Below are 26,937 nucleotides of genomic sequence, written 5' to 3' on the forward strand. Positions count from 1 at the left end.
AACTAGAGGACCAAACACACTGGATCATTGCTACAATCAATTCAAGGATGCCTACAAAGCCCGCTCACTACCGGCTTTTGGCAAATCGGACCATGCCACAATTTTTCTAACACCGGGATACAAACAAAGGCTCGTTCAGGAACCTCCGGTGCAGAGAGTAGTGACGCGCTGGTCCTCCCACTCAGAGGCTATGCTGCAGGCGGCGCTTGATGACGTCGACTGGGACATGTTCCGGGCGAGTTCTTCTGACGTCAGCGAGTTCACGGATGTAGCATTAAGCTTCGTAAACACGCTAACCGAGCAAGCTACAGAAACAATAACGATAAGGACATTCTCCAATCAGAAACCGTGGGTGGACAGAACAATCCGTGCCGCGGTTAACACACGCACTGCCGCTTACAATGAGGCTCTTCTGTCTGGGAATACGAGCGAGTACAAAGCATCGTGCTATGCTCTCCGACGCGCAGTAAGAGCCGCTAAACACAGATACAGAGAGAGAATTGAGTCTCATTTCCAGCTCAACGACTCTCGACGGATGTGGCAGGGACTGAGGACCATCTGTGACTTCGGAAACAAATCCTCCGCGGAGGTGAGAGCAGATCCGTTGCTGGCCGACGAGTTAAACATCTTCTACAGCCGCTTCGATGGCAACGGCGGCGGCGCGTCAGGAAGCAGCAGGCAGAGCAGCGATGATCCTGTAATCACCGTGTCGGAGGATGAGGTTCGGAGGGCGCTAAAGAAAGTGAACGTCAGGAAAGCAGCCGGTCCTGATGGGATAACCGGCCGTGTTCTGAGGTCCTGCGCCGATCAGCTCGCTGGTTTGTTCACTTCCATTTTTAATGAGTCCCTTGCTACCTCCGTGGTTCCCACCTCATTCAAAAAATCCATCATTATCCCTGTGCCAAAGAACAATAAACCCTCTTGCCTGAATGACTATCGCCCAGTTGCCCTCACATCTATAGTCATGAAGGTTTTTGAGAGACTTGTAAAAAGCCACATCTGCTCCTCCATCCCTGATACTTTGGACCCTCTTCAGTTTGCCTATCGCCCAAATAGATCCACGGACGATGCCATTTCTCACGTTCTCCACTCTTCCCTCACACACTTGGACAGCAACAATGGGAATTATGTAAGGCTGCTATTCATTGACTATAGCTCAGCTTTCAACACTATAGTCCCCATCAAGCTGGCATCTAAACTCACTGACCTCGGCCTAAACTCCTCACTCTGTGACTGGATTCAAGACTTCCTCACCGGCAGACCTCAAGTGGTGAAAGTTGGCCAGTTCACCTCAAACTCCATCACTCTGAACATAGGAGCCCCACAGGGCTGTGTCCTGAGTCCCCTGCTCTACTCTCTCTACACGCATGACTGCGTGTCCTCTCACAGCTCCACATCCATTGTTAAATTCGCTGATGATACTGTGGTTCTGGGCCTCATCTCCAACAACGATGAGACCGCATACTTGGATGAGGTAGAGAGACTCACATCATGGTGCCAGGACAACTGTCTCTCACTGAATGTGGGGAAAACTAAGAACTGATCATGGACTTTAGGAAGAGACAGCAGCAGCCCTACACTCCTCTTATGATCAGTGGGACACCTGTGGAGAGGGTGAGTAGCTTCAAGTACCTCGGCGTAAACATCTCCGAGAACCTGACTTGGACTACACACATCCAATCACAGGTTAAGAAAGCCAGGCAAAGACTGTACCATCTGCGACAGCTGAGGAAATTCAGGGTCTCACCAGCAATCCTGAAAACTTTCTATTCAGGGACCATAGAAAGTGTATTGACTCAGTGCATCTCAGTGTGGTATGGAAACAGCTCCAATCAGGACTGCAAAGCACTACAGAGAGTTGTGCGCTTAGCTGAGCGCATCTCAGGGTCTGCTCTCCCCTCTCTGCAGGACATCTACCTCAAACGCTGCAAAAGTAGAGCTGTTAAAATCTTCAAGGACTCTAATCACCCTGGTAACTGTCTATTCACTTTGCTACCATCTGGTAAGCGCTTCCGTAGCCTGATGGCAAAAACTGAGAGACTTAGGAGGAGCTTCTTCCCCCAGGCCATCAGGCTCCTAAACTCTAAACTCTAACTCTGTGTCATAATATCACTTGACTCCATGTAATATCACCATACCAACAAGTTATTCATAATTTTTTCTCCATGTAAATATCATATATCAATAAGCTATTCATAATTTTTCTCTACCTCATATTGCTGCTATTCAAATACCCTGTACAACTTTTTGCACATTATTTTTTGCACATTCCTCTCATTACTATTTGTCAACAACATACTGACCTGCACATTTATATTTATATTTTTTATCCTATCTTATCTTATTTTATCTTATCTTTTATTTTATGTTTGTACTTCTTCTTAATATTTGTATACTTTATAATTGCACTGTCCTTGGAGCGGACCTGACCTACATTTCACTGCTGGTTATACTCTGTATAATTGTGTATGTGACAAATAAAACTCTTGAATCTTGAATCTTGAAGGTTATAAGTACTGTGTTAAAGCTTATGATAACACCAACTGAATCACCACAAACATTTCTGAGGAAAAATATTAACTAGAAGTAAACTTACACTTATTTTAAGTTAGATCCACTATTGTATGTTGTTGCCATATGGCAACAAATCATAAAGTACCTTAAAATAATTGTTTTTCCCCAATATTTTGTTTTCTATTTTTTTTTATCAAGCACTTCAAGTTAAGAGACTCCAAGAAAAGAAAAATAGTCATATATATATATATATATATATATATATATATATATATATATATATATATATATATATATATATATATATTTGTATAGGTATTTCATAATGTAGAGGGTTAATTACCTGATTGTTGGAAGTTTATATGTCAATATTTAAATCTGTTCTGAACATGATATAAAATAAAATTAATGACATTACATCATTCGAATTGCAGACTTTTTCCTTTGCACAAACTATTAATCGTTCTCACTGTCTTTCATGATAATAATCAGATAGCATCAGTATATTCAAAGAGAAGAAAACAAGTCATTTTAACAGCTCTGAACCGAGTGCAGATGATGATTCTCATACTTCATGTGTCTCATCATGAAGGTCTGTTTAAGAGCTGCTATAAAGAGCTTTAACTGTGCGTGCCAAAAGCTGCGGTATGTGTCTCTATATGTGGAGTGGAAACTTGACAGTATATTCTAGAAGAGTCACGCTTTATTTCCTGTTTTCATCATTACCACACATAAACTGAGATGACAAACTATTTTAAACATGAGAAAGAAGCAACATGAGCAGCAGCGGAAACTTTAAAGAGTTTCTCACACTGAACTGAACTACTCTGATCAATAAAAAAACATGTTTTAACATTAAATTATGAATTCTAAGTACTTTTTATCAATGAATTGTGAATGTAAAAAAAAAACAATGTCTGTTTTAAAATACTCTTGGTAAAGTGAGGATCTTAGTTGAGTCTCATGCGGTGACTGACTGCAGCGTAATCAGACAGAATCTCATTCTTACTGAATCTGACTGTAGCGTCACTGAGAGACTCTTCATGCTTCTGGAAACTGACAGCAGCGTACAGGAGCCCATCAGAGGGGTTTGTGGGTAACTGTGCAGTAGACTGAACTGGACTATGTGCGTGAACATCACCTCGTCTCTTGTGTTTTAATTTCCACACAGCCAGAGTGAATCCACCGATCAGCAGCAGAATCACACACACACTAATAATGATGATCATGGAGAAACCTGACAATAAAACACACAAACACACAGACCAAAGATAAATTACATAATAGCTACACAATTATTAAAATTTATGATGTTCATTCTCTTTTCTGTTTCAACGTAAAAGTCTGTTTTAACATTTATGGGTTGTAAGCACATTTTATAGAATAATTGCAAATGAAAACATTTTATATACATTAAATATTTACACAGTAAAACCTCCAGTGTTAAAGCAACACTACCAGTGTTTATATAATCCACACTCAGAGTGTTGGGCTCTTGACTCTTGTTTTAAAATGTCATAATTTATTTGGCTGCTATAGCTGTGTGTTTGTTTAAACATATTAGCTATGGCAATCAAAAGAAAAAAAAAGATTATTTCTTTTTACTAAAGACATAAGCACATACTGCCTTGAATAACTGATTTAATGTGGAGTATAATTACTGGTAGATTGATCAGTTAATTGTGTTGTTGTACTTACGATATGCATAGTTTAGGAATTTATTCTGCAATTGAAGTTTTGCTTTTCATCATCAAACAGACTTCAAGAATCAGCATATGAATCTCAACAATGGTGACAATCATTCGGTTTTATTTAGTCGTCTAGAAACTGTTTTTGGTGTCTCTGATATTGAACTTAATTGGTTTAAGTCCTACCTCTCTGATCGTAAGCAATTTGTTTCCATGGGTGGATTTAGGTCTGAAATTGGTGTTGTGCAATCTAGAGTCCCTCAGGGATCAATTTTGGGCCCCTTGCTTTTTAACATCTATATTTTTACATTTGGTCAGCTTTTGAGATCTCTTGGTCTAAAATTTAACCTTTATTGCAGATGATACTCAGATTTACATACATACTAAACCTAATGATACTGTGTCTGTTGAATTTCTTTCCACATGTTTCTAGGATAAAATAATGGATGTCACAAAATTTTCTTTGTCTTAACAGTGAAAAAACTGAGGTTATGCTTATTGGTTCACCCCACCAGTTACGTAAAGCTGGGTCGGTTACTTAGTCCGTTGATGGTTCAATTATGGAGTTTAAAACAAAACTGAAGAGTTTGGGGGTTATTTTCGATTCCAATCTAACTTTTGAACCACATGTTCAGAGCACTGTTAAAACATCTTTTTTTCATCTTAGAAATATTGCGAGACTACGTCCAATGTTGTCCTTTTCTGTTGCTGAGAGGTTGATTAAAACTTTTGTGTTTACCCGGATTGATTATTGTAATGCCCTGTTGGCTGGGGCATCAAAAGCTACCCTAAACAAATTGCAGGTAGTGCAAAACTCGGCTGCTAGAATCCTTACTAGAACTAGGATGAGAGATCATATTACACCGGTCTTGGAGTCTTTGAATTGGCTTCCTGTTAGTTTTAGGGTTGATTTTAAAATTTTGATGCTTACAAGGCTTTACATGGGTTGGCACCTCAGTATTTGTCTGAGCTTTTAATTCCTTATACTCCAACACGTGACCTTCGCTCATCTGAAACTGGTCTTCTAACTGTTCCTTTAACCCGTTTAAGATTGATGGGCGATATGGCTTTTTCTTTATTAGCTCCAAAACTGTGGAATTCTTTACCGATTGAGATAAGGCAAGCTAAAACTCTTAGCACTTTTAAATCTCGCCTTAAAACAAATTTTTTAGGGTAGCTTTTAATTCAACTTTGTATTACTCAAAAGAATAACATATTATTTTTATATTGTTTTATTTGTAGTGTTTTTGATTTAGTTTTTTTTTATTGTGTATGTTTTTATCTGTTGTTGTAAAGTGCTTTTAGATCTTCATTTAAAGGCGCTATAGAGAATAAAGTTTATTATTATTATTATTATTACACTGATTCTTGATGTCTGTATGATAATACTGTTTTAGATAACACTTTTTAACACACAATTCTGAATATACAATATCTATCAAAAGGATATCATCTGAATGGACTCACTGATGAGGTTGAGCTGTATTTTGGTGGTCAGGGAGATGAAAGTCAAATATGTGTCTCTGGTTTCTGCTCCACACCAGTAAACTCCAGCATCTCTCACGCTCACATTACTGATGCTCACTGTAAAAACTCTCTCTTCATTTCTCTCTGATGAACCACTCATTTGTGTCACTTTAGATGAGCTGATGTTCTGACAGATATGATTATCATCCTCTTTACAGAAATGGACTTCATATCCCTCTGGGATCTGACAGCTGATGTTGACTTCTCCACCAAGATACACAGATTCAGTTTCCCTTCTTGAAATCTTTACATCTGTCAACCAAGATAAAAAAACATAAAAAACAAAACATATAATCCAAACATACAAGAAAAAAAATAATTCTGAGGTTCCTCACCGTGTTTGACGCTCAGATGAAGTTGAGTGAAGCTCTCAGTATAGTCAGATACTTTCACTCCACACCTGTATGTTCCTGCATCTGCAGCTTTCAGCTCTCTAAAAAACACCATCAAGACTCCTGCTCTGGTGTCGTCATATAAAGAAACATCTCCATTCTCCATCCATGCATCCTGAACTCCTGGATTCTTCCTCTCTGAACATCCATCTGATTCTTTACAGATGTATTTTGGCTTGGTTTTGTATTGAGGATGTTCACACTTGATCATCAGACCACCTCCTGAGTAGCCGCTCACTTTATACACACTCAGTTTATCTGTAACAACAAAAATATCACTAAATCTGTTTCAAACATAGATTGTTTTACCAGATTTAATTGAGTTTTTCTACTTACTTATAATATACAGATGAACAGTAGTAATAATATAGTAACTGTACGAGTCTCTGTCGATCCAAACTCCACACAAATAAACTCCTCCATCATCTGGTGTCACAGCAGTAATGTTCACACTGAAGAGGTTTCTATGTTTGTCATCAGAAACACTGAAGCTTTCTTTCTTATTTCGTGTGCTGTAAATCATCTCAATGGAGTCTTTTTCTTCTTTGAATATGATCTTGGGATCATTAATATGGTTCTGTGAATATTCACAGCTGAAGGTCTCAGTTGTTCCAATATTCATCATCACGTTCTTTGACACTTTACAAAATGAATCTGTGATATTTACAAACATAAAAAAATACAAACTTAGAAATTGCTAGTTTTATTAAACAAAGACTTTGATTGTAAAATGACTGACCTTCTTCTACATTCAAAGTCATATAAATACGCTGCTTGTGAAGAACATCAATGGCGTATCTTCCAGCATCTTGTTGATTTAAATCTCTGATGTAGATCATGAGTTTTCCCTCATTGTTTCCAAACAGTGTGACTCTTCCTTCATTAATCCATTTATCATGTTTCTTATCATTTATTATTATCCTCCACTCAGGTAATTTGGCCATATATTTAACAGAGTCACTGAACCAAAGTTTCCCAGAATTAACAAGAATGCTTCCTCCAGAATATCCCGTGACGCTAAAGCATCTCACTGCATCTGTCAATCAGATTGATACTGTGATCAGAAAGATGATGAACAGAAAACAGCATCATTACTGCAGTGATGAAAGAGAAAAGCTCTGACCTGAGATCAGGTAGAAAGTGAAGAAGATGAGGAGGATCTTCATTGTGACTTGAGTTCAGTCTTCTTTATGCTGAATGATCTCTGTGTGAATGGTCCGTGTACGTTTTGATAGTTTGTTTTCCAATTTGAAACGAAATAAGCAGAAACGAGAAAACGGCACCTTTATTCGTTTTTTCGTTTTTTTTAAAAAAACGAAAAAACGAGATTTCGGCTTGATTTTTCGTTTTTTAGTTCAGAGGCATAAAACGAATAAATGACTTCAAAATTCGTTTTCCACATGTGGGCGGTCCTGAGACGCCCCCTTCCGCCGATTGGTAAAGCAAATCTGAGCATGTGACGTCATCAGTAGTCGCTCAGGTCTGTTCAACAAAATAATAGTCCTCTAACGTTACTATGGCTACCGATTCTTAAACTGTACAGGGCAGGTCCTGTTGGGCTTTCTTCTGTGTAACTTTACTCGTTTCACAGAAATCTTTACATCAGAAATATTAAATATTAGTCTGCCACCAGCCCGTTTTATTTAGCTGTGCAGAGTTAAATCTGTGTGATGAAGCTGCGCTAGACAGCGCCGAGCGAGAGAGGATCACTGACCAGTGTTCAGTCAGCAGTCAGAACTGGGGTACCGTCGCGATGATGGTCAAATACATTTTTACTGAAAATGACCCGCGAGTATGATTGACAGGACGATAGCGGAGGCAATTAAAAGCGCAATATAACTTCTGTTAACAAAAACATATATATATATATTTTTTAATATAAGTGGCTTTGTCTTTGTTTTAATCAAATAATTGTGAACCACAACCCGAGCCTTCGTTTTAAAGGGCGATTTCCAAATATATTTTATTTATTTGTTATAATATGGGTATTTTATGTCACCCGTCTTATTAGTTTGATTATAGGCGAGTTTTTTTATTGTACTATTTTACTGTTGTTTTTTAATTAACAATATATCATAACAATTTATAAAGATCAAAATCTACAGAAGAGATTAACAAATAACATTGGTGTTGTCATAAGTTAACTAATCAATGGGAAAATTTCCTCACCGGCACAACCCTATTCTTAATGTTGGCTACATGTTACAGATTTAATGTTGAGCACATAATGTTAAAGGCTTCTTAAATACCATTACACTCGGTTGAAGAGTCAAGAAGGATGTGTTAATTTACTGTAGATTTCAATCTGTCATTAGTTGGTGACCCGGTGTAATTATAATAGCATAAATAAAAACAAATACACGTAATAGGCTATGTATGCCAATAGGCAAAACACATCTGCTTTTCCTCTAGATCACTTTACTATGGAAGCCCTATGGAAGCCCGTTTCCGCCAATGAATAAAAAATAAAACAAGGTAATTGCGACTTTTTATCTCACAATTCGGACTTTTTTTCTCGCAATTCTGATTTTATAACTCGCAATTCTGACTTTATAACTCGCAATTCTGACTTTTTTTCTCACAATTGCGAGTTTATATCTCACAACTCTGACTTTCTCGCACCATAGCAAACCACTCTCCGTGTAAGGCTTTTGGACGCGGTTGGACAGTAGCCTACCATTACCGCCGGGCTTTCAGACACAACATTCTTCATTTCTTTATAGTTCTGAGTTTGAGGCAGCTTCTATCACGTTATTTTAATAACAGCTGTCAAGTAAAGCGCGTATTATTGTAACACGAGAGTGGATATATATGAATGCACGCAGGTGGATTTCCTTCACTCTCCATAAAGCGCGCTTTCATCTCTATGCTCTTGCTATAGAATTATCTTATCTCCTGTATTTAATGTTGTAAGATATCAAGCAAGACATCCTTCACTCTCGCTGTGAAAATTATAAATAAATTATAAATAAATGAAAATTATTTAGTCAATTATATATGAAGAGTTCAGATGCAAAAGCTTAAATGCCATCTGAAATTCTCTTCTAAAATTAGTATTTTTCGTTTATATTCAGTTATTTTAATTTAACCCTCTGATGGTTTAAATCTCTGTACCCTATAGTTTTTTTGGGGGGTCTCCAGAGACCCCAGACAATAACATTTAATTTTGTAACAAGATAATAGTTTTTTTTTTTACAAATGTAATTTTACTCTGTTTGTTAATGTTTTTACTCAACATGTGTGCAGTTTTTGGAGGATTTATGATATCTTTTAAATTTCTATAAATAAATAAATATTTATTTAAATTACAAATTTACAAAAAAACAGCATTTGATGTAAAATTCACTTTATAAAAGGCCCAGATTTCTAACTTTAATTCATGGGGATAACATGGATCATTTTAAATGATTTAATGTAACATTTATACCCATTTTTTGGAAAATGCAGTTTTAAAATAAAGAAAATCACTTTAACCACTAGATGGCCATAGAGCTCCACTATATGCTATTTGCTATTTGAGAGACCTGAAAGATATCTTTTCACAAGTTGGATTCAGTTGGATTCATATCTAAATATTATAAAATCACAATTATAACAAAAATAAAATATTTTTTGTCAAAGTTTAGTATTTTTTGTACTGAAAAACCCCCAGTTTTTCAATAATGTTACATTATGATTAGAATCAAACCTGAACAAAATGTTACAAAGAGAAATGTTGGAGTCTTAAGATTTTATCATTTATTTCAATTATCTATTTTTAATATAATTCTACAATTTTAATCAATATTTCAGTTACTAACTGTAACAGAACAAAAATGAACAGAAATTAACAGTTATATTACATATGAACACATGAACTGAACAGCAATAACAAGTGAGCAAATAAAGCAGTAAAAAGATAAAATTTAGTAAAAGAAATCAAACAACGAGGAACAATAAGTGTGTGTGTGTGTGTGAGAGAGAGAGAGAGTGTGTGAGTACACATTGTCGGTGTCAGTGTCACCTCTTTATATTTGTGTTGGTTCTGCATTTTGGATGATTTTATTTGACAAATTATAGCCTTACAAATGTGTGTGTGTGTGTGTGTGTGTGTGTGTGTGTGTGAGTGTGCACATTTTCAATGTGTCAGTGTCACCAATTTATTTTTGTGGTGGTAGCCTACTGCATTTTGGATGATTTTATTTTACAAATGATAAGAGAACAGTTTTTATAGTCTCAAAAATGTGTTCCTCTATATGTGTGTGTGTGTGTGTGTGTGTGTGTGTGTTGTGAGCAATATAATTTAGCATTGTGGATGTTTTTTGCATTGGTGGAAGTGTGCCACTTTATTTGTGCCATTTCTGTCTATGTGTTCTGCGTTGTTTCTGATTTTGATGATGAATTTTGTCTATTTTGATTGCGGGGTCTCCAGAGACCCCGGAAGCCACGAGTGTCACAAATTTTGTCACGCTAACATAAAAACAGATATCATTCCAATTAATTTTTTTTTTGTAGATCTAGAAAGTGTTGAGAGCCATAGAAGGTTTCATACCATTTGGACAAAGGGAACATTTTTTAAAAATTGAGCAAAAGTCATTTGGGGTAAAAAAAAAGACCCCGTAAACAATCAGAGGATTTTAATGACAATGAAAAGAACCTGTACCTGAGAAAAATGCTCATTTTAGAATAAAATTTCAGATGGCACTTAGAGGCTTTTGCATCTGAACTCTTCATATATAATTGACTAAATAATTTTCATTTATTTATAATTTATTTATAATTTTCACAGCGAGAGTGAAGGATGTCTTGCTTGATATCTTACAACATTAAATACAGGAGATAAGATAATTCTATAGCAAGAGCATAGAGATGAAAGCGCGCTTTATGGAGAGTGAAGGAAATCCACCTGCGTGCATTCATATATATCCACTCTGGTGTTACAATAATACGCGCTTTACTTGACAGCTGTTATTAAAATAACGTGATAGAAGCTGCCTCAAACTCAGAACTATAAAGAAATGAAGAATGTTGTGTCTGAAAGCCCGGCGGTAATGGTAGGCTACTGTCCAACCGCGTCCAAAAGCCTTACACGGAGAGTGGTTTGCTATGGTGCGAGAAAGTCAGAGTTGTGAGATATAAACTCGCAATTGTGAGAAAAAAAGTCAGAATTGCGAGTTATAAAGTCAGAATTGCGAGTTATAAAATCAGAATTGCGAGAAAAAAAGTCCGAATTGTGAGATAAAAAGTCGCAATTACCTTGTTTTATTTTTTATTCATTGGCGGAAACGGGCTTCCATAGTAAAGTGATCTAGAGGAAAAGCAGATGTGTTTTGCCTATTGGCATACATAGCCTACGTGTATTTGTTTTTATTTATGCTATTATAATTACACCGGGTCACCAACTAATGACAGATTGAAATCTACAGTAAATTAACACATCCTTCTTGACTCTTCAACCGAGTGTAATGGTATTTAAGAAGCCTTTAACATTATGTGCTCAACATTAAATCTGTAACATGTAGCCAACATTAAGAATAGGGTTGTGCCGGTGAGGAAATTTTCCCATTGATTAGTCAACTTATGACAACACCAATGTTATTTGTTAATCTCTTCTGTAGATTTTGATCTTTATAAATTGTTATGATATATTGTTAATTAAAAAACAACAGTAAAATAGTACAATAAAAAAACTCGCCTATAATCAAACTAATAAGACGGGTGACATAAAATACCCATATTATAACAAATAAATAAAATATATTTGGAAATCGCCCTTTAAAACGAAGGCTCGGGTTGTGGTTCACAATTATTTGATTAAAACAAAGACAAAGCCACTTATATTAAAAAATATATATATATATGTTTTTGTTAACAGAAGTTATATTGCGCTTTTAATTGCCTCCGCTATCGTCCTGTCAATCATACTCGCGGGTCATTTTCAGTAAAAATGTATTTGACCATCATCGCGACGGTACCCCAGTTCTGACTGCTGACTGAACACTGGTCAGTGATCCTCTCTCGCTCGGCGCTGTCTAGCGCAGCTTCATCACACAGATTTAACTCTGCACAGCTAAATAAAACGGGCTGGTGGCAGACTAATATTTAATATTTCTGATGTAAAGATTTCTGTGAAACGAGTAAAGTTACACAGAAGAAAGCCCAACAGGACCTGCCCTGTACAGTTTAAGAATCGGTAGCCATAGTAACGTTAGAGGACTATTATTTTGTTGAACAGACCTGAGCGACTACTGATGACGTCACATGCTCAGATTTGCTTTACCAATCGGCGGAAGGGGGCGTCTCAGGACCGCCCACATGTGGAAAACGAATTTTGAAGTCATTTATTCGTTTTATGCCTCTGAACTAAAAAACGAAAAATCAAGCCGAAATCTCGTTTTTTCGTTTTTTTAAAAAAAACGAAAAACGAATAAAGGTGCCGTTTTCTCGTTTCTGCTTATTTCGTTTCAAATTGGAAAACAAACTATCAAAACGTACACGGACCGTGAATCTCTCTGTCTCTACATCTGTCTGCTTTAGTTACTTCCTCTTTATTCAGCTCTTTATCAGTAATGAGCAGCTTTACTGGCTCCTCCCACCATCACCACTGACTGAAGATCACATTAATCACACTGAAAGAGCGCCACCTACTGGAGGATACTGATACTGAGAGCTCATACATGTTTCATGTTCTCTATATAAGGACAAATGACACAGAAGTGAATTTCATTATTATTTAAATCTTCCGCTAGAGGGCGTTAGTAAACTGAACATGTAAGTTCACTGAGGTCCCCTGGAGAAGGGGTTTTCGAACCTGACCTTCAGTACAGTACATGTTGTATGCCTCCCTTATCAGACACACCCAATTCAAGTCTTGCAGTTTGTAGTAATGAGCTGGTGAGTTGAATCAGGGAGAAATACAAAATATGCAGTACCAGGACAGGTTTGAAAACACCTGCTCTAGAGCCTAAGGCACTCTTTAAAATGACAATATGCATCTGATACTTTTGTTTTGACATTCATACTTTTGAGTCTTTGACACTTTTGTGAGTTGCAATAAACATTAACAACTTTTAAATAGAAAACAGTATGTTTTTGTTTGTTTGTTTTTAACTTTATGCAGTATGTGGATTCATCACCACGGACAGCAGCTGTAAATCAAACCACTGATGAACAACATAAAGAGTAAAATGTTGGAACTTGGATTTATCTTGTCTTTCCTTAATTTATGACTTTGATTATAAATACATCTTCATGATGAATGTGTCCATGTAATTATATATATATATATATATATATATATATATATATATATATATATATATATATATATATAAACCCGATTCTAAAAAAGTCGGGACACTGTACAAATTGTGAATAAAAACAGAATGCAATGATGTGCAAGTTTCAAATTTCAATATTTTATTCAGAATACAACATAGATGACATATCAAATGTTTAAACTGAGAAAATGTATCATTTTAAGGGAAAAATAAGTTTATTTTAAATTTCATGGCATCAACACATCTCAAAAAAGTTGGGACAAGGCCATGTTTACCACTGTGTGGCATCCCCTCTTCTTTTTATAACAGTCTGCAAATGTCTGGGGACTGAGGAGACAAGTTGCTTAAGTTTAGGAATAGGAATGTTCTCCCATTCTTGTCTAATACAGGCTTCTAGTTGCTCAAATGTCTTAGGTCTTCTTTGTCGCATCTTCCTCTTTATGATGCGCCAAATGTTTTCTATGGGTGAAAGATCTGGACTGCAGGCTGGCCATTTCAGTACCCGGATCCTCCTCCTACGCAGCCATGATGTTGTAATTGATGCAGTATGTGGTCTGGCATTGTCATGTTGGAAAATGCAAGGTCTTCCCTGAAAGAGACAACGTCTGGATGGGAGCATATGTTGTTCTAGAACTTGGATATACCTTTCAGCATTGATGGTGCCTTTCCAGATGTGTAAGCTGCCCATGCCACACGCACTCATGCAACCCCATACCATCAGAGATGCAGGCTTCTGAACTGAGCGCTGATAACAACTTGGGTTGTCCTTGTCCTCTTTAGTCCGGATGACATGGCGTCCCAGTTTTCCAAAAAGAACTTCAAATTTTGATTAGTCTGACCACAGAACAGTTTTCCACTTTGCCACAGTCCATTTTAAATAAGCCTTGGCCCAGAGAAAACGCCTGCGCTTCTGGATCATGTTTAGATATGGCTTCTTTTTTGACCTATAGAGTTTTAGCCGGCAACGGCGAATGGCACGGTGGATTGTGTTCACGACAATGTTTTCTGGAAGTATTCCTGAGCCCATGTTGTGATTTCCATTACAGTAGCATTCCTGTATGTGATGCAGTGCCGTCTAAGGGCCCGAAGATCACGGGCATCCAGTATGGTTTTCCGGCCTTGACCCTTACGCACAGAGATTGTTCCAGATTCTCTGAATCTTTGGATGATATTATGCACTGTAGATGATGATAACTTCAAACTCTTTGCAATTTTTCTCTGAGAAACTCCTTTCTGATATTGCTCCACTATATTTCGCCGCAGCATTGGGGGAATTGGTGATCCTCTTGCCATCTTGACTTCTGAGAGACACTGCCACTCTGAGAGGCTCTTTTTATACCCAATCATGTTGCCAATTGACCTAATAAGTTGCAAATTGGTCCTCCAGCTGTTCCTTATATGTACATTTAACTTTTCCGGCCTCTTATTGCTACCTGTCCCAACTTTTTTGGAATGTGTAGCTCTCATGAAATCCAAAATGAGCAATATTTGGCAGGACATTTGAAAATGTCTCACTTTCAACATTTGATATGTTATCTATATTCTATTGTGAATAAAATATAAGTTTATGAAATTTGTAAATTATTGCATTCCTTTTTTATTCGTAATTTGTACAGTGTCCCAACTTTTTTGTAATCGGGTTTGTATATATATCAAAGCTTCATTCCTACAGATTTACTCTTTTATTAAAAACTCATAGGAAAGGTGTAAATTAGAGTAATTTATAATTGATCAAAACAGGACAGAATAATAGGAAACATGCAGCTACATATCAACTACAATACAATAACCTACACAAAGATCATTTCACTAAATCCAAGAAATTTAACAGACAATAAGAATTATTTGTCACTAGATGGAGAGTTTTCAGTTATACATTTGTGTTCGTATTTACAGTCTCAGTAAAGTTAATATATCTTTTCACAGACACAGACAAGTTTAATGCCTTAGTTGTCTGTAATATTCCTCAAGGAATTTCATAATAATAGTTTTGATCCTGTTTATTTATTCTCAAAGGGTGCAGTTTGCAAACAGACCTGGCAATCACCCCAATGTATTGTGCTATTAGGTTTTGTATTTAATATGTAGTTGTATATTGGCCTATTGTTTGAGTCATTTTGATATTTAATCAAGTTTTAGAGCAGGTGATGACAACCTTTGGGGCATGAAGTGCCATTTTTAATTGGTTAACCACTGTCAACCACTGTCATCACCCATGTTGTTTTTATGCAGTACATAGGCACTTTAAATGTTCAGAAACAAATCTTTATTTGATTATCATAAAAATACTTTCTGAACGATTTTGTGCATGAATGGTTTTAAAACATTTCAAAAGTTATTTTAATGTTTAAATTAGACTTTATAACAGTTTTACAGTGTGACATTAGTCAGTGAACACCACTTTGTGTGTGTGTGTGTGTGTGTGTGTGTGTGTGTGTATGTGTGTGTGTGTGTGTGTGTGTGTGTGTGTATCTGTGTGTGTGTGTGTGTATCTGTGTGTGTGTGTGTGTGTGTGTGTGTGTGTGTATCTGTGTGTGTGTGTGTGTGTGTATCTGTGTATCTGTGTGTGTGTGTGTGTGTGTGTGTATTTGTTTATGCTACATTGTGGGGATCAAATGTGTTCATAATTTATCATAACCATTTGTGTTGTGTGATTTTTTAAAGATGTGTGAGATTGACGAACCACGTGACCATTAGTTAAACGACTTCTGTCATGATCAAATAAACAACCATAAAATTCTGTAATTGCATGTTGCAGCTCTGTTTGAGTAACGTCTAATTTTAATTAATTACTCGCCAGTGTTGGGGAAAGTTACTTTTAAAAGTAATGCATTACAATATTCTGTTACTCCATACCAAGTAACTAATCGCGTTAGTTAGTTATTTTTTATGGGAAACAATTAATTACGTTTTTTTTTACATTACATTTTGTCACCTGAGCTGCACAGCAAAATCCCCGGTGTCAAATTAACACTGCTTTGAGGACTTGGGAGTTGAGTTGAGACTTGCCTGTGACTTGAAATGAATGTCTTGGTTCCTCCTCTGGTGAAATCAGCTGCTGAGTTCATGGGTGGAATAAACATATGACAGGACTTTTACTTTCTGACCCCTGGACTATCCACCTCTGTCTGTAATATATCTGCTTGTTTTAAACTCTTTGGCCACCAGGTGGTATTGTGAGCAAATGAAGCCTCAAGAATGAACCCTTTTGTGAACCACTTGGCTGGAAAGCTTCACGAGGCTTCATATGGTCATCACTAGTTTCAATAACCCCAAAATACCATGTTATTTTCACTTTGTGCCATTTTGTATGTTTAAATGAGTGTGGTGGCTCATAGCAACTTAACTGTATTAACAAAAACTAGTTTGGCACTGCTATGTAATAGCCTTACCTTATAGGCTGTTTATTCAGTATTAGTCATATTCTTAACAGTCTTAGCTTAAGTTTTGTGAAATATATTTGCTTTGTTTTTATTTTTTAGCAAATTATATATATATTATATGCATGTTCATCATGCAAACACACACACACATACAAAACACCTCTAATTAAAATGTAATTTTCAGTCACTAAATATCACAATAACATCTAATCATTTCAAAAATGAAAATCAATATTTATCTGACTTACTCTAACCTGATTGTTAGTAGTTTATATGTGAATCAGTCCTGAAGGTGATATACTGTACAGTTAAAATCATAAAAAATATATTATTCAAATGCCAGTCTTTTTCCTTAGTATAAATCTGTACCATTCTCTTTCATGATAATAATCAGACTGTATTTCTGGATTGTTCTCTGGGATCTGGTAACACTGATTTCATTAGTATGAAAATGTTGTGACAATAACTGAAATTTCAAATATAGTGTGAAAAAACAGTCTCACTGATTGTCTTTAACAAAATCTTTATACAAAATATGCTATGTTTATTAATAATAAAAAATATATTATACAGTAAAGGCATAAGCATTTGTTACATCTGAAAAATAAACTAAAAACAAACAAAATAATAACTGAGAAAACATGAGTAAAATTAGCAATCAGCATGTTAATGAATAAAGCATTTCTGAAAAGTTTTTGATGTTCTAAAATTATTAAAATTGATCTTTCTCCGAATCTATCCGTAACTAGTGTGTTTTGTATGTACAAATCTAAAGCAGGTCAAAGATACGAATCAATATAGGAATAAATAATCCATAATCATGACAAAGACAGAGAGGAAGAGAGAGAGAAAGTCATTTTAACAGTGCTGAACAGATTCTCAAGATGCATGTGTCTCATCAGGCTTTTTCAAAACTGCATTTTAAATATAGGTGTCTGCATTTGGAGTGGAAAATTAAAAGTACATTTTGTGTCACTTAAGGTTTGTATTTCCTGTTTTTATCACACCTTCAGATAAACTGAGATGACAAACTGTTTACAGGCACCAATAAATGTCTCACTCACTCGCTGCTATTCTAAACATGTGATCAGCAGCGGAAACTTTCAACTGTCTCATCATTCAAACACTGAACAACCCTGGCCAATAAAAACATTTTCTTTTTAATAAAGAGATTTTTGATCTATGAACTACAAATGTAAGTACATACTGGTGTAATGTGATGATCTATTATCTGTAATAAGTTAGTTGTGTCTTGTGTGATATATGATTGCAGCGTAATCAGAGTGAATCTCATTCTTACTGAATCTGACTGTAGCGTCACTGAGAGACTCTTCATGCTTCTGGAAACTGACAGCAGCGTACAGGAGCCCATCAGAGGGGATTGTGGGTAGATCATCATGAGTGTTCATGTGGACTGATCCAGGATCTGAGAGAGAATCACGTCTGCTGTCTGCACAGGATGACTGGACATAGAGATAATATAGAGTTTTAAATAGAGATAAGAATATATATTTAAATACAAACACACACACTGTCACTTACCACTGTATTTTTCTTCCTCTTTCTCTTGTGTGATGTTGAGGTTCTTCCTAATTAACCCAAAACAAAATGAATTGATCAGTAAGAGAAAGACCAACTAGATCAACATCAAACTGGAGATGCAGCGCAGCATCTGAGTGAAGGAGATTTACTGAAGCAGCTCAGAGACACTCAAAGAAATTAATTTAATATTTCAACAGATTATAAATGATCAAACCAAGCATCACCTGGTCTCTCGTGTCTTAATTTCCACACAGCCAGAGTGAATCCACCGATCAGCAGCAGAATCACACACACACTAATAATGATGATCATGGAGAAATCTGGAAATGAAACCCAGAGATACACATGACATGAATAAAATATTATCTACACAAATATTAAAATTCATGATGCTCATTTTCAACCCATTTCTATGTACAGTTAACAAGTGTGAGTAAAAATGTTTTATGTAAATAAAATATTAACAGAACTCTCTAATGTTTGTCATAAAGGAACTAGTTTAGATTTATGAGGTGAATGATCATGCTTCACATTTCATGTGTTCTTTTTTATGAAGCTGAATTATTCAGTGTATTTTAGTCTCTATTCTGCAGACTTTCGCATAACATACATTCTACTTCATCTCTATATTGAGCCTCATGTGGGTTTCCTGACTAAAGACTGTTAGTTCTTCACAGCTGAATTAAACTCTGAACCTTCAGCTCATTTCTCTGGTTTTATTGTGAAATGAAAACACCGTTCATCAAATACACTAAACACCTCCTGCATTTATGAGCAATGTCACAAAATGAGATAAAACAATCATAGTGGTTAACACAATAACAAAATATCAATATCCAGAGACCCAGATGTGCAGTTGGTCAATATTTTTTTATTATTATATTGATACCTGAATAATAATTCACAAGTTTTAGGGAATTAAATCTTTGTTGAACACTTTATTTATTGGAATTTAGTGCAGCAAAAATCAATTTATTAAAGAATGAATGAAATGACCCTCTCAATGTCACTCTGGTAGAGCCACACTGTAAAAAAAATTAACTTAAAAAAACTGTGAAATGCTTGGCAGCACAGGGTGCCAGATATTTACCACTAATGGAAATAATGGTAAAAGAATGTTTTTTTTTAAAACAAAAACAGTCAATGATTAGCAGAAGCAGTTGCCAAACAAAAACTGTAAAATTAAGGTATGACAACCTTTTATATAACTGGTCATTTACAGGTATTGCCTGGATTATCATTGTGAAACATTCTCTGTAAAACTTCTTTTTTGTAGTCAACCGTTATCTAACAACAGCACACATGCAAAGACTAACAACAATCACTGCATTGGCAACTCAACAGTTACTGCCTTTAAATAAAGCAACATTCAGCATAGCATCAGTGTTTCTTGCTCTTCTCCTGGACTGAAGCACAGACTCTACTCTTCAGCACAATGGTGGCCCACAAAACACAGACAACAGAAACCCTTTAAATCCCAAAAGAACATGAAGCACTAACAGATCTGTCTAGATCTCAGCAGCTTCACTTATTACAAACCAGTCTGACTTTATTTCTTTCATACAAAACTTCTTATTGAGAACTAACAGACGTTTAGATGTCAATGTTTTATTAAAAATAATGAAGTTTGAAGTCAGCTTTAGTTGGGCTTATGACCCTTCGCTTTTCAGCAATATGTTTTTTCTCTGGCTGCTGTAACTGTGTGTTTCTAAAGCACTACTGTTATAGCATAATCTGCATGAAATAATTCTGATTAGATTAAGTGGTTTACGTACTGATGATAATCTTGTCATTGTATGGTAGCCTGATTTACTAACTTCATCAGAAACGTTGAATGTCTCAACATTTTAAATGTATTACTTTCAATTGGTTGTAGCTTTACTGCTTGAAATGTAGCCCTGATTTGATATTTTGAAGATCTGTAAGTCATTATGAATAAATTATTTAGACAAGTGCATGTAGAGTCACAGATATCAAGAATCCGCATATGATATTCATAATGTGATATTCATATCACGATATTCATAATGTGATCGGGCTACTATGTATGATGATTAATTCATCATAAATAAATAGCCAGGTTTATATGATCAGATTTTTTGCTAGTAAATTTTGCTGTAATAAATGTGCCTCAGAAGCATAAAGACATAGCAGCCAGAGAAAAGCTGATATTATAAAGTGAAGAGCCAGAAAAGGAAAGGAACTAAAGGAAAATAACTATCCAGACAGAATTACATCAGGGGACCTCTGAGTTAGTGGAGCAACGCTATTTTTTATTTTTATCTGTTGTGCAATAAAATAAAATACAAACATTTTGATTTTGCATTAAAACCACTTAGCTAATAATAATTGAAATAGGCCAGAATAAAACATAGTAGCTATTCTTGTTCATCTGTTTGATGTAGTCGAAGGTTAATCATTTTGATCTTGAGTGATTCCACGTGTTGATATCTGAAATTTAAATCTGCCTCAAATAAAATTTAAAAACAGTAAACTATCTTACCCTTTTTAACAGTGAGACTGACTTTAGTGATGACGTGAGCTCCACACCAGTATATCCCAGAATCCTCTTCTCTCAGATCAGTGATGTTCACAGTAAAGACTCCAGTAGATGCTTCATCACTGAAAGAGAATCGATCATCTCTGATCGTCTCCAATGAAACTCCATCCTTCACACACATGGAGGCTTCATGTGCTTTGCAGAAGCTTTTCTGATCTTCATCATGATGTTTGCACTGGATTGACACGTCGTCTCCTTCATACTTAGTTAAGTTCAGCTCTAATGATTACAAACACAAGAACATCAATTCACAGCCGTAGCTTCACATATTCAGATGAATAAACCTTCCTCACCCTCGTTCATGATGACCATCAGATGAGTGTAAAGATAATTGAGGTCTGTTTCTAATGTCACTGCACACCAGTATTTCCCAGCATCCTCTGCTGTCAGTCCAGTGATGGTCCCAGTGAAGACACTTGCAGTGACGTCATCTTTCAGAGTCAGTCTGTCAGTCTTGGTCTCTTTCTCTTCTCTCACAGTCTCACTGAGAGGATTTCTGTCTCTAGTGGAGCACTTCCCCTTACAGAGAGACTTTGGCTTTGAGTTATAGATTGAATCATAAGGACAGATGATCTCAGCAGATTCTCCTTCACGTCTCACTACTGGAGCCACTAAAAACAAACAGACATTTAACAAACATGATTCTGATTAGACTGTAGTTACACTGAAATCATCTGAATGGACTCACTGATGAGGTTGAGCTGTATTTTGGTGGTCAGGGAGATGAAAGTCAAATATGTGTCTCTGGTTTCTGCTCCACACCAGTAAACTCCAGCATCTCTCACGCTCACATTACTGATGCTCACTGTAAAAACTCTCTCTTCATTTCTCTCAGATGAACCACTCATTTGTGTCACTTTAGATGAGCTGATGTTCTGGCAGATGTGATTATCATCCTCTTTACAGAAATGAACTTTATATCCCTCTGGGATCTGACAGCTGATATTGACTTCTTCACCAAAAGGAGCAGATTCTGTCATTCTCTTTGGATATTTTGCATCTGTTAACCATCAGAAATTACAGAAAATCAGAACAAATACACAGCAAAATCCCCAGTGTTAAATTAACACTGCCAAGTGTCTATATGGGTTCACACTACAGAGTGTTAAAAGTAACATTGAAGCAGGGTTAAAGTTAATGAGGTAATTAAGAGATTTGTTGAATGATGATTGACCATTAATGAACACACCTGATGTTAACAAGCAGAATCGCCAAAGAAGAAAATCACAATTTTTAAGTAACCGTTATAGTGGTCAGTGTTTACTTTGGTTGGGCTCTTGACCATTGACTTTTTAATATTAGTTTTAAATTTTATAGCTATAATTGAGTTATAGCAGCTAGAGAAGCAAAGAGCAAAAGTCTTCGGGTGGTGGTTATGTTTTGATATAACCATCCTGTAGTGACGTGACTAACTGAGTTGCTCTGTTCATCTGAATATGCTGTTTGTCACTGTTGTTGAGATTCATACTCTGATTCTTGATGTCTGTGTGTGTCTAAATGAAAGACATGTTTTGACTTTTTTTTTTTTTTTTTTGATCAGAACAGCTTGTTAGAAATCCTTCTAAAATGTATAGAAACCACATATTCTTTCACTGCGGGATCACAAGGCTGTTGTAATCCATAAAGGAATTAAAGGATTAGTTCACTTTGAAAAAAACTTTTGCTGATAATTTACTCACCCCCATGTCATCCAAGATGTCCATGTCTTTCTTTCTTCAGTCGAAAAGAAATTAAGGTTTTTGATGAAAACATTTCTCCATATAATGGACTTCATTGGGACCCAAACGGTTCAAGGCCCAAATGACAGTTTCAGTGCAGCTTCAAAAGGCTTTAAACGATACCAGACGATGAATAAGGGGGTTATTTAGCGAAACGATCGGTCATTTCAAAAATAAATAAAAAAGTTGAAGTTTTATAAGCACAAATGCTAGCCTTGCTCTGTTCTGTGTTGCACTTTCGTGACGTCACATAATACGCAATTACGTGGAAAAGGTCACGGTTGAGGTAGGCGGAAGTACCGAGTCAGTAGGCTTTTTAATATTAAAACACCCAGGATACGCACACGAAATGGGCATTTTAAACGATAAACTGACACAAAGACATTTGAATATGTGTATATGGTCCTCCTTCCGCACATTTGTAAACACTGACTGGGTACTTCCGCCTAAGTCAACCGTGACCTTTTCAACGTCATTGCGTATTACGTGACGTCATGAACGCGCATCACAGAACAGAGCAAGGCGAGCATTTGTGCTTATAAAACTTAAACTTTTTTATTTATTTTTTAAAAGACCCTTATTCATCGTCTGGTATCGTTTAAAGCCTTTTGAAGCTGCACTGAAACTGTCATTTGGACCTTGAACCGTTTGGGTCCCAATGAAGTCCATTATATGGAGAAATTTTTTCATCAAAAACCTTAATTTCTTTTCGACTGAAGAAAGAAAGACATGGACATCTTGGATGACATGGGGGTGAGTAAATTATCAGCAAAAGTTTTTTTAAAAGTGAACTAATCCTTTAACTCAGGTTCAGGTCAAATAACGATTACGTTAGAATAAAATCACCATCATCTGATGACTTTTGCTCTTTGCAAAAAATATTTCTGTTATAATTCAGTTACAGCCAAAGAAAATCTAATATTAAAAAGTTAAGGGTCAAGAGCCCAACTAAAGTAAACAATGATCACTATAACGGTGACTTGCAAATTGTGATTTTCTTATTTGGTGATTCTATTGTTAACATCAGGTCTCTTCATTAATGGCCAATCATCACTCAATGAATATCTTAATTACCTCATTAACTTTAACTCTGCTTCAGTGTTACTTTTAACACTCTGTAGTGTGGACACACATATATACCCTTGGCAGTGTTAATTTAACACTGCAGATTTTGCTGTGTACTTAAACATATGCACATAAAACACAGTATTTGCAGTTCCTCACCGTGTTTGACGCTCAGCTGAAGTTGAGTAAAGCTCTCAGTATAGTCAGATACGTTCACTCCACACCTGTATGTTCCTGCATCTGCAGCTTTCAGCTCTCTAAAAAACACCATCAAGACTCCTGCTCTGGTGTCGTCATATAAAGAAACATCTCCATTCTCCATCCATTCCTCCTGAACTCCTGGATTCTTCCTCTCTGAACATCCATCTGATTCTTTACAGATGTATTTTGGCTTGGTTTTGTATTGAGGATGTTCACACTTGATCATCAGACCACCTCCTGAGTAGCCACGCACTGTATATGTAGCCGATTTGTACTTATCAACAATATGGAGATGAACAGTATTAATAATGGAGTAACTGTACGAGTGTCTGTTGATCCAAACTCCACACAAATAAACTCCTCCATCATCTGGTGTCACAGCAGTAATTCTCACACTGAAGAGGTTTTCTTTCCTGTCATCAGAAAAACTCAATTCTTTTTTATTCTCCCACGTCTCAGTGGTGTAAATCAACTCAATGGAGGTTTTTTCTTTTTTGAACATGATTTTGGGATCATTTTTATGTTTCTCTGAATATCTGCAGCTGATCATGACATTATCTCCACGATTCACAATTATCTTTGACATCCCACAACACAAATCTATCATTCATGCAGAAAATAAAAGATTTGCATGTATTGAGGCTTTAAAATTGATCAGTAATTTAATTATACTCATTTAGATCTCAATGGAACTTACCCTCTAACACAATTAAATTCATATATTCAGGCCTCGTGCCAGAAACCCCAATCCTGTATCTTCCAGCATCCTGTTGGTTCAGTTCTCTGATGAAGATCAAGAGGTTTCCCTTGCTATTGCGTAAAAGTAATAATCTTCCTTCTTTACTCCATTGATCATGTTTCTTATCATTTTTTATTCTTCTCCACTCAGGTAACTTATACATATATTTAACAGAGTCACTAAACCAAAGTTTCCCAGAATTAACAAGAATGCTTCCTCCAGAATATCCCGTGACGCTAAAGCATCTCACTGCATCTGTCAATCAGATTGATACTGTGATCAGAAAGATGATGAACAGAAAACAGCATCATTACTGCAGTGATGAAAGAGAAAAGCTCTGACCTGAGATCAGGTAGAAAGTGAAGAAGATGAGGAGGATCTTCATTGTGACTTGAGTTCAGTCTTCTTTATGCTGAATGATCTCTGTGTGAATCTCTCTGTCTCTACATCTGTCTGCTTTAGTTACTTCCTCTTTATTCAGCTCTTTATCAGTAATGAGCAGCTTTACTGGCTCCTCCCACCATCACCACTGACTGAAGATCACATTAATCACACTGAAAGAGCGCCACCTACTGGAGGATACAGTATCTGATACTGAGAGCTCATACAGGTTTCATGTTCTCTGTATCAGTGTTTATCAAACCTGTCCTGGGGACCCTCATCACTACATATTTTGTACGTCTCCCTCATCTAACACACCTGATTCAACTCATCAGCTCACAAGAAGAAACTCTAATACCTGAAATGGTTGTGTCCAATAAGGGAGACATTCAAAATGTACAGAGAAAGCACTGCTCTATATTAGTACAAATGACACAGAAGCAAATTGATTAGCTGTATTTAAATGATTCACTAGCGCATGTGTGTGTGTGTGTATAATTAATTATTATTTCAAATATTACACACATTTACAGCATCGGTAACACTTTACAATAAGGTTCATTATTTAACATTAGTTTAGTTAACATGAACTAATATTTATCAATACTTCTACAGCATTGATTAATTTTAGTTAATGTTAATTTCAGCATTTACTAATTCATTATTAAAATCACAGACTGTGTTTGTTAACATTAGTTAATGCACTGTGAACTAAAATGAACAATGACAAAGATTAATATATGTGTAATACATGTATTGTTATTGGTTCTTTCATGTTGGTTAATACATTAATGTTGACAAATGACACCTTATTGTAAAGTGTTACTACAGTTTCTTTATTATGGAGTGGAACATTTGTTACCATGCAGTGGTACTTTAGAACCATTTCCTGTTTTTAGCACACATGCAGGGGGCTGAAGGGCTTTGGCTTGACCCGAAAAATTGAAGAAAACCACAAACTGAAGAGCAGCACATGTTGTAGATCTTCATCACACTGACCACAGTAATAAACAACCCCACAAACACAAAGCACTGACTATTACAAGCAAATCATTTCACGTAATACACAAACAAACTGGGTTAAATAGCATTTTTCTGAAATTACACACCTTGATTAAAAAAGATAAACAAATCAAACATAAGATTTGTTTTAGTTTTTACTTAAAATAATCTTGTAAATACTCAGTCGTGAATGTTCAGACTCATCATTTCTCATCTGTTTGCTGTCTGATGATGATCCCACCCATAACATCACAACACAACATCAGAAACTGACATTACACATTCAGTAATTCTGTTACGTTATGTTCTTTTAATGTAGTATTGACACGAATTGTATGTTAGTCTGTTTACAGGGGGCAGTCGTGGCCTAATGGATAGAGAGTTGGACTTGTAACCCGAAGGTCGTGGGTTCGAGTCTCAGGTCCGGCAACCGCGACTGAGGTGAGACCCTTGAGCAAGGCACCGAACCCCTCAACTGCTCCCCGGGCGCCGCATTGATGGCTGCCCGCTGCTCCAGGTGTACCTGGATGGGTTAAATGCAGAGAACGTCCCTTTCCCCCTTCCCCTTTAAAAAAAAAAAATATGGGGAAGTCGTGGCCTAATGGTTAGAGAGTCGGACTCGTAATCGAAAGGTTGCGAGTTCGAGCCCCCGGCCGGCAGGAATTGTAGGTGGGGGAGGGAATGTCCAGCGCTCTCTCCACCCTCAATACCACGACTGAGGTGCCCTTGAGCAAGGCACCGAACCCCCAATTGCTCCCCGGGCGCTGCAGCATGGCTGCCCACTGCTCCGGGTGTGTGTTCACGGTGTGTGTGTGTGTGTGGTTTTGTTCACTACTCACTGCTGTGTGTGTGCACTTGGATGGGTTAAACGCAGAGCACCAATTTCGAGTATGGGTCACCATACTTGACAATACGTCACGACTTTAGACTTTAGACTTTTATGTTAAAGTGCTAAATGCACTAAGC

Source organism: Barbus barbus (genome assembly GCF_936440315.1).
Source record: "Barbus barbus genome assembly, chromosome: 7".
NCBI classification, from domain to species: domain Eukaryota; kingdom Metazoa; phylum Chordata; class Actinopteri; order Cypriniformes; family Cyprinidae; genus Barbus; species Barbus barbus.